We start from the raw sequence: 10460 nt of genomic DNA, 5'->3' as shown, positions 1-10460 counted from the left end.
GATGGTCGTGGCAGGATGTTCATGAATGTCCAGGATCACGGATGTTGCTCCAGAATTCCCCATATTCATGCACCAGAATCATAGTAAGCAATGATGAAAGTTGAGCTGCCTGTCTGAAGCATGTCATCTGAACTCACTCCCAAGTTCCCATCCCTATGGCAGGCAGCAGCTTTTCCATAGGCAAGTCTTTTTGTATGCATTTATGCATCCCATTTGCTGAACTTTGTAAGGGGTTTAATGGTCACAAGAAGTAGGAGTGACAAGGTGGAGTCAAAATGACAACCTGTCCCTATTATGGGACTATGTGCTAGGCTATGCTTGAACTAATTGTCCCCAACATTTCTTAAATCCATCCCCTTCTCTCCACTTACAAGGTTGCCATCCTCATTTAGGTCCTCATTATATCTTGTCAAGACTATTTCAATGTCTTAGTAATTGCTGTTCCTGCCTCCAGTCTATCCTCTCTCAAATTCATCCTTCACAATCTTGATATTCCTAAAGTCTAGGTCTGACCATGCCACTCACATGCTCAAGAAACTTCATTGATTCCCTATTACCTTTGGGAGAAAATATAAACTTCCCTGTTTGTCATTTAAAGTTCTTCATGAACTGATTTCAACCTCTCTTTCTGGACTTGTTTCATGATACTCCCTGTCATGTTCTCTATATTCCTGGTGAACATGATGTTTCCTATATATGGCCTTCCATCTTCTACCTATGTGCCTTCATATAAGATACTCCCCAGGAATGGAATGCTCTTCCCCCCAACCTATTACAGATAGTTCTCTCTTTATATCAACTTGTATTATACAAATTTGACTTTATAAAAAGAATTCTAAAAGAAATCCACATTCCAAAAACACATGTTAATTTTACCTGTGTTCTTTGCCCCTGCTCTTGTCCTTCTGCTTGGCACTCCATGGCTTCTCCCCTCCAAAAGCCCGAGAAAAACCTCTCCAAAGTGGAAATGGAAGAATTGCTACAGGAGGGACTGCCACCTCCACTGCCCCAGGATGGAGGCTTGGCTGAAGACCTCTGGCATTGAGAGAGTAGATTTTTTACTCACTTTGCCTGCCCACCAGAGGGTTTGCCCTCATGCCCCATGTTCTATTGGTTCTGCCCAGGCCCTGCATAGCTTTCCCTGGCCTTGGCCCTGGTGCTGCGTATTCCTCTTTCTGCTCTCATTTCTCTGTCCCCAGCCCCCAATTATCCATGAACTGTGTCACAGTCCCATCCCTACATGGGCTCCTGACTCTTTCCCTTCCTTCCCCATTTGAGAAACAATCATTTTTTTTCTGGAGGGGGGAAGGCAAGGCAATTGGGGTTAAGTGACTTGCCCAAGGTCACATGGTCAGTAAGTGTTTAGTGTCTTAGGCTGGATTTGAACTCAGGTCCTCCTGACTACAGGGCGGTGCTCTATTCACTGTGCCACCTAGCCACCCCCCTTCTTTCCCCATTTGGGCAAATTTTCATTAAGTAAAAATCACTTTATGTAGAGATCTACAGAATGGTCCTCTTGCATAAAGGGAGAACCATCTGTATTCTTAGAAACTGTAGCTCTATTCAAGCTTCAGATCAACGGCTGCCTTCTACTTCAGACCTTCTAGTCCTTCCCCAGGCATTAATGCTTCCTATTCCCTTCCCCCCAAAAGGAATAGTCTGACCACATGGATTTAGGAAGACATGTTTGGGTTAAGGAAAGAGACATTAAAGCAGTCACTGCAATCTCCAAATCTCATTTTTGCTTGGGATGGTGATATTGGGATTCATTCTAAATTTCTTTTCCATGCCTTTGCTTCTTTTAAACTATGAGATTGTGTGGTGGTTCCTCAGGCCATATTTTGAAGGCACAGAAAAGTCCTTCCCACAGAAATGCAAATCCTACTAAGTGTCTGAGTACCAAATACAAATATCTCCATGCACTGATGCAGTGAATTTTCTGATAGGACAAGAATCTCCTGACCTTGCTTTCCCTCCCTATCTAGGGTGGGTGTTGACCCAACTATTCCCCTACTGAATTAGTGCTAGTGTTTCTGCTGAGAATGTAAAGATGGGTGCTTGGAAGCAGCTGTGGCCAATTGCATCATATGGAGGTGACTCCTTACAAACTCTCCCCTTAGAGCTGACTTCAAGACTTGACACTTGACACAAGTTCAAATTCCACTTCACATACTTATTGTGTAACCATGGTCAATGCGAGACCATTTCTTTTTGCCTTGGTTTCCTTACTTGTAAAATGAGAAACATTTGTCTGAAAGGGTAATTGTGGGAGAAATACTTTGTAAATATTTAAGTGCTGTGGATATTGGGACTGTTATAAGACTGAACTGTCTTCTCTCTATAGATTAATTGAAGTAGTTTTCAGCAAATAGGAGAATATGAATTTGTATTCCAATGGGGCAATCAATTATCAATTGATCAACAAGAATTTATTGATTATTTATTCTATGCAAGACACTCTACTATGGAACCATGGATATAATAAAGGCAAAAACTGCATAAGGCTAGAAAGCCAGGCAGGATCCAGGTTTTAGATGGCTTTAAAAAGTAAACAAAGGACTTCATATATGATGTTGGTGATGATGATATCCAGGAAGGACTGAATCTAGGTTATGGTAGATTGATCCTTTGGTTTGCTTGTCTTTGGTGCATTTGATGCAGGCCCCACATGAGCAGGGCAGTAAAAGTCCTGGAGAGTGTTTTTTCCCTTGGGGAGACAAAACTGACAGTAACTTGCTGGGTACCTGCATCGTGAGCATGCTAAATATAGCAAAGATTATGATGTGAACACATTAATCTAGGATTTGTCTCAGATTTAGGAAACACATGATCATTTAAGAAGACTGGAGAGACCAGTCAATTCACTGTTTTTATTTATTTTATAAAAAAAGTCACAAAGAAATCTTATTCACAAGTGACACTTTTTCCCTCAGCATTTAACAATGAGGCCCTTCAGTCTGAAGTAGAAAAGGCCCTTTTAAGGATCTCAGACTATCTTCCACAGATTATTTGGAACTGCCCCCGTTTCCCCCACCCCCAAGCCCACATTTCTTTTTTTTTTTGAGGGCAATTGGGGTTAAGTGACTTGCCCAAGGTCACACGGCTAGTTTTTGTGTTAAGTGTATGAGGCCAGATCTGAACCCAAGTCCTTCTGGTGCTCTATTCACTGAGCCACCTAGCTGCCCCTCTGGCCTCCTTTTAAAAGTTATTTCCTCCTTTCCTAAATACCTTTCATCTTGCATAGGGAGAGGGAAAAGAATTAGATCTGTGATTTCATTGAAAAAGATAAATATAAACATCCATCAAAAGTGATTCCTTTAGATTAAAGCTATATAGTCATGTATTATTCCTATAAATAGGACCAAATTAGACTACTTCTCCTATGCCCATTTAGATCAAGGCCCACCTTGACATCTCTATGGTCTATCATATAGACCATTGTTACATCAAGGAGTGTGAGAGTGATTGTATGTGTGGGAGGAGGAAAGAGAAGAGGAGTTAGGAGGCTCAGTAGTGTCCAGGGATAGCCAGCCTTTGTCTCCTCACTATGAGGACGCAAGGTTCTCTCCTCACTCTAGGTTTTGTGTCTTGAGGGCTAAGACCTTTCTCACCCTGAAGTCTCACATTTTTCCCAGGTCTGAAGTCTTTCCCTGTGATTTCATCACTACTGGGGACTCCCAGTGTGGAAATTGCTTCCACCGAGGCAGGTCAACAACTTGACTAGAAAAACTTAGAAAGACTTGCAAAAAATCATAAGCAAAATGGACAAAACCAAGAAAACATTATCTACAGTAATAGTGATATTGTCTTAAGAATGACTTTGAATGAATAAGTCATTTTGACTATTAGAAATACCCAAATTAATTATAAAGAACATTTGAAGAAAGATGCTATCTCAGAGGTTCCCAAACTTATTTGGCTTACTACCCCCCTTTAAAAAAAATACTCAGTGACCTCTCCTGGAAATCTGCTTTCTTTAACCTTTTAACAGTTTAAAATTTTTTTTCATCATTTAAAAAATATAAAATATATTTTTAAATGATGCATCTTAAATTTCATAATTTATTGTAAATTTGTATTTTTTTCTGGCATTGAAATTTTGATGATGCAATATTGTACCATGTAATCATATAGTATCATATTGTAAACAAATCATTACAGGCACATACTCCTGCTGGTGCATGCTGTACTTCCCCATAGTGGGGGACACACTTGCCTACCAGTGCTTGTTAAGACCTGTTGGTGGACTTGACCACTGATAGGTTGCAACTTGCATTTTGTGCAGGTTTTTTGGAAAATAATGTAATCTGTACAACTTTAACTCTGTCACACAACAAATGAAACACAGAAGACCAGCTTTTCAAATTTTTCTTCTTTTCTCTTCCTTCATTATGCTTCCAATGCCCCCTTATCTCCCCTCCCAATTGTACCGGAGGCTACTCTCAACCCCCTGGATCATTCTAGTACCCCCAGGGGGCAGTATCATCCACTGTGGGAACCTATGCATTATCTGCATCCAGAGAAAGAACTGATAAATAGAAGTATGTATATAATAAATTTACACACATAATATGCATATATATACACACACATATACATATAGATACACACGCACACACATTTTATATTTTTATTTTTATATACACACACACACATAATGTGTCTAATGGTACCCATCTCTAGGGCAGGGGGAGAGGGAAGAAAAAAAGAGAAATTTACATGATGATTTATTATATATTTAAAATGTATAGCAAGTTGTACATAATAGATTTGCATTTTCCTGTATAATCATCTTTTTTTTATTATACGATGTTATGGAAATGCTTGTTTTATTCCATTAATGAAAAATAAAATATTTTTTTAAAAGAAAAAAGTGAGTTAACAGGCATGCTGAGAAGTTAAATGATTTGCCTAGGCTCACACAGCTAGCAAATGTGCAAAGCAGGATTTGAACACAGGTCTACTATTCACCATGTCCTACTATGTTATTTCAATGCATATAATGCGCTATACATGTCAGTTCTTCTTACTTTCAATTTTGTACCTGTGATTGACATAGTCTGGATTTCTTGAAGTAATTTGAAGAGTTCCCTTGAAGGCTTGACCATTTCAGGTGACGAGCAATTTACATTATAATCAGCAGAACTTAATGTTTGGTACATCTTGTGTTTGGGACATAAAGTCATCTAGGGTAAAATGTCAGCACATCTGTTTTGGAAAAGAACAGACACATTCCACATTGTGATCTGTTCCTTTTTCAGAAACCAGGATTCTTATTCTGGGCTACAATAATCATACACAAAACCTTAGCCCATATAAACTGCCACTAGCTTGCTTCTCATAGGGGCTGGTCTTATGACCTGGGCCAGAACACAATTTTTGTTCAGTAAACTCTCAGTAAGGATGAATCTCCCGATGCTGCTCTTTATGTAATTAACCTCAAATCTCATTGGGACAATATTCTTCCAGCTCCAGAAACCCATAAAGGTACATAAATTCACACCCCTTTCAGACCTGCCCATCATGTAAATATTTACCAGCCTAGCAAAAAAAAAAAAAAAATGTAGGCACCTACAGCAGACAGGCACTGGCCTGTTGACAAGGACCAGATTATGCTGTGTTGGGCTTATTGCCTAAAGGTGCTAAATTTTAATAGTACAATTTATTAATTAACTGCCATCTGAGTCCATCCAGCTCTGGTTGATGAGTGAATGCTGGCTGTAAACATTAGCTCTTTATGTCTACAGGTGTGTTTGCATTACCACAAGGCCTTCAGAAAATTGGCCTACCTCAAATGGGACATATTTTATTTCTTACAAAATCTGCTGGGGTCATGAAACCAAACTGCATACAACAATTTTCTTCTTCTTACAGAAGGTAGTGCAGGCAGTGAAGCAGAGGGGCTTTGTGGGAAATGCTTTTGGCCCTTGTGATCAGCTTAATACAATTCTGTCAGTGTTTATTTAGCTCTGTGTTTCCAGTCTTGTACTATGTGCGGTAGGTACTGCAGAATTTTAATTCAACTCAGGAAGCCTTTATCAAGAGTCCTTTAGATGTAAGGGGCAGTGCCAGGCATAGGGGATACAAAGGTGAAAAAAGACAGTGTTCCCATCCTCATGAAGATGGCATTCTTCTGGGGGGAAATGGAATGTATGAAGATTAGCATGTTGTAAGGCAGAGTGTGAGGAGGTTGAAGGGAGAGGGATAAAATGCTCTAGAAAACTTTGAGAGGGGAAGATGATCCCTACTTTTGAGACCACACTTGCAGCTTCTTAGAGACTAGGCTTCCAGAATCCTCAATAATTTACCATGATGGGATATTTTTTGGTCAGGAGCAGCACCAGACAACTCCCCAAAGGAAATACAGCTTACTCTCCAGAGACAACTGGGTGGCACAGTGGATAGGCCTCTAAGGCAGGAGACCTGAATTCAAATCCAAACTCAATCAAATTCAGACTCAGATGTTTCAAATGCGACTGTGGGCAAGTCATTTAATCTCTGTCTGTCTCAGTTACCACAATTGTAAAATAGGGATAATAACAGCATCTTCCTCCTAGGGTTATGAGGATCAAATGAGGTGATATGTGGAAAGTGCTCAGCATAGTACCTGGCCCATGGGAGGCACCTAACAAAAGATTGTTTCCTCCCTCCATTCCTTCCTTCCTTCCTTCCTTCCTTCCTTCCTTCCTTCCTTCCTTCCTTCCTTCCTTCCTTCCTTCCTTCCTCCCTCCCTCCTTCCTTCCTTCCTTCCTTCCTCCCCTCCTTCCTTCCTTCCTTCCTTCCTTCCTTCCTTCCTTCCTTCCTTCCTTCCTTCCTTCCTTCCTTTCTTCCTTCCTTCTTTCCTTCCTTCTTTCCTTCCTTCTTTCCTTCCTTCCTTCCTTCCTTCCTTCCTTCCTTCCTTCCTCCCTCCCTCCTTCCTTCCTTCCTTCCTTCCTCCCCTCCTTCCTTCCTTCCTTCCTTCCTTCCTTCCTTCCTTCCTTCCTGCCTTCCTTCCTGCCTTCCTTTCTTCCTTCCTTCCTTCTTTTCTTCCTTCCTTCCATTTTGGATCCAGTTCATTGTCAGTCAACAGTCAGTCAACTCCTGTCCAAGAAGTATGCACTGAAACTTGTGGCTTGTTGATTGATAGACCATTTCCATGGGCCATTCATCAAACTCCAAAGGGTCCAACACACAAGAAACTATATCCAAAATACAAGAACAAACAATGTTAGATCTGGAAGGGACCTTACAGTTCATCTGATCCAATCTTACTTTATATGTAAGGAGATAGAAGCTCAGAGAGAAAAAATGACTCGGTATTAAGTGCTTAATATTTGTACAGCATTTTACAAGTCTTAAACACTATATAAATGTTAGTTCTTCTTATTATTAATGCCATTATTAACCCAAAGTTGCATAAAGAGTAACTGGAAGAACTCAGATTTGAATCTAAGTCTTCTAACTACAAACGCAGTGTGTGGCTTGGAAAGGATAGTTCTTCATTTTTTCCCTGGATCACTGATATGGGTATGCCTTCCACTGATCTAGAATTCAAGGAAAAGCAAATAGACCAATCAAGTGGTGCCTGATGGATCAGCCTGACCTGTGCCTTGTTTCCCCTCCATAACTCTGTCATGTATCTTCATGTGAATCTTCTACAGAGGACTGACCTAACACACCGGAGAATTTTCTCTAGATTTCTTAATATTTCATGGCTGCCAGTGCAACACCCAGACTGCTTCACTGTCGTTCTTGTTCTTGATACATGATTGGTCCACTGCCTTTCTTCTGTCAGAGATGTCCTTGATGTTGTCTTTTATGCCATGTTTTTCCATGAAGATCTTCACTGGTGAGGTTTCTTCTTACACCCACCATGCATCTTTCCAGTGCATTTTGAGTCACTTGTAATGGAGGCTTTGGAGATTTTAATGCCCAAGGACTCTTTGCTGTTTAGTATCATTGAGGTAATAGTGGTGTTGAAAAGATGAACTTCTCTGTCAAGAGAAAAACTGCAGTTTTCCAAATGTAATGTTAACAACTCATATTTAGAAAGAACGTTTGTTCACCCTCTATGGTAGATAATACAAATATTATCTTCTTATTTTCCATATAAGAAACCAAGCCAATAAATGATTTATCCATGGTCCCATCTAATAAATGTTAGAGGAAAGATTTGCATCTCATTGATCTGTCTCTAAGGCTAGAATTCCATTCTTTCCTTTACATCGTGTTTTCCTCCTGTTCAGTTCTGAGTCCAGTTCGTCTTCCATACCTGTCTAGTGAATAGAGGACTTTCAATGGACTTTCCATTCAACTCAAAGCTGTCATTGGGGCAATGCACCTTCTTCATCCTCTGGGATAGAACTGGGAAAGACCTCCTGCAGCAGGGAGAATATGAGGTGAGGCTTGAAGGAAGCCAGGGAAGGAAGGAGGAGCTGAGAAGGGAGAACATTCCAGTCCTGGAGGGCAGTCAGTGAAAAGATATGGAGTCAGGAGGTGGAGTGTTGTGTGCAAGCAAGAATGACCTTGTTGCTAAACCATGGAGTACATGGTGGGAAGTCAAGTCAGGTTGTGAAGTGATTTAAATGTCCAACAGAGCATTATATTAGATCCTGGTGATAATAAGGAGCCACTGGAGTTTGTGGAGTGGGTATGTTGGGGGGTTACACGATCAGGTGACTTTGAGTAGAGGATGGAGTAGAGAGTTCTTGTGGTAGTCCACACAAGGCGTGATGAAGGCTTGAACTACGATAATGGCGGTAGGAGTGGAGAAAAGGGGACATGCAGAAGAGATGCTGTGACTGCAGAAAGGACAAGACTTTACAAAAGACTGGGTATATGGAGTGACCATGAATAAGGAGGTGAGGATAGCATCCAGGCTGTGGATATAAGTGACTGGGAGGTAATGGTGCCATCCTTGACAATTATAGGGTAGTTCAGGAGAGGGGAAGGTCTTGAGAGAAAGAAAACAAGTTCTGTTTTTGACATTTTGTGTTGGAAATGTCTATCAGACATCCAGTTTGAGATGTCCAGTAGGCACTTGTACAATTCTCTCTGCAAATGGAACCATCGGTGGGACTTCATTATTTCAATCAATTGATAAGCACTTATTGAGTATCTGCTATGTTAGGCACTGTGTTGAGCATTAGGCACGTAAACACTAGAGTGAGACACTCCTTCTTAAGGAGCTTAGCTGCATAGAAGGTACCTTTCAATAATAATGATAACATTTATATAAATCTTTAAGGTTTGCAAAGTGCTTTACATACAGTTATCTCATTTGATCATTGCAATAATCCTGGAAGGTGAATGACATTTTTTATCCCCATTTTACAGATGAGAAAACTGAGTCAGGCAGAGGTTAAGTGACTTGACCAAAGCTATCCAACTATAGTTATAACTCCCACATCGTAGGGGTTAGGGGAACAGTACCCCTGCGATCTGGAAAATCCACATAAAATTTTTGGCCCTCTCTTCATGCCAGAGAAGAAGTCTGAATTTTTCTATTTTTAATGAGGTGTTTACAGTATGAAAAGATAAAATATATTGATAATATACAACAGTATTCATATATTTTATGCATTTCTGAGTTTCTAAGTTTTTTCTGTCTCGTTTGCTAGCCTTTGCATGTCATCTGCGGCTTCTGCAAAATTCCCCCCAAATTCCCATTTAATTTCTTATTCCAACCTGCAACATATTGAAACAATGATGGAGAAAGTTGTGATGTAGAAAGGATAACTGTAGTAATTCTCTAACGTAGGATTTGAACACAGTTCCTCCTGACTCCAGATCCAGTACTCTATGCTCCGCACCACTCAGTTTCCTACCCTTTCTATTCATACTCTATGCAGGACATTATCCATTATCCTCATGATACCTCTGTCAAGCGTGTCTCCCTGTTTTGTACTTGGCTTAATATCGTTCGTCAGAGGATCATTGAAGAAAATTGTTCCTGTGGTTGCATCTATCGTGGAATGCTGTATGATCTAAACAGATGAATGGGACATACCTCAAGGATGGGTATGTCCAAATGGATTGTGCAGAGCATGAATTCTACGGGGGTTAAAGTTTTAACTTACCAATACTTATTTGTATAGTGCTTTGCATTTTTCTTTTTAAATATTGACATTGCTGTCACTTTCGAAAGCCCCCCCCCAATAGAATCCTCCCTTGTAACAAGGAAGTCACCATAAGAATGTGTCCCTCAGTTTCTTGATCTGTTAAGATGAGAGGGTTAGATAAGAAGATGCTTAGATTTTTACATAAGCCTTGCATTCAATTCAAGAATGAATATCATCCTACTAGAGATAAGAAAAACAGAGGCTTTGGAAAATTAGAACTTTCCCGCATTCCCAGGAGCAAAGACTGGAACCCAGTTCTCCTGGCTCCAAATTCAGCATAACTTCCCACTACACTAAAGCTGCAACTGAAGCATCCCTGGCTAGTGTTAAAAGCTATGTGAATCTGATTACATTTCGCAG

General features: G+C 40.3%; 1 long non-coding RNA gene across 1 annotated transcript in view; it reads right to left on the bottom strand.

The window, feature by feature from the left end:
• Window positions 1–7006: 7006 nt before the first annotated feature.
• The window catches only part of LOC138149619 (uncharacterized), a 69801-nt gene continuing 66347 nt past the window's right edge, over window positions 7007–10460 (bottom strand). Inside the window, exon 5 of the long non-coding RNA XR_011165370.1 lies at window positions 7007–7178. This is a non-coding gene — a long non-coding RNA (uncharacterized lncRNA). The remainder of the gene's footprint in view (window positions 7179–10460) is intronic.

Source organism: Petaurus breviceps, unplaced genomic scaffold, assembly GCF_028583685.1.
Source record: "Petaurus breviceps papuanus isolate PSGF00001 unplaced genomic scaffold, PetGlider_PUasm1.0 90847, whole genome shotgun sequence".
Lineage (NCBI taxonomy): Eukaryota > Metazoa > Chordata > Mammalia > Diprotodontia > Petauridae > Petaurus > Petaurus breviceps.
The sequence above is the reverse complement of the archived record's forward strand: the minus strand, read 5'-3'. Positions and strand labels throughout refer to the sequence as shown.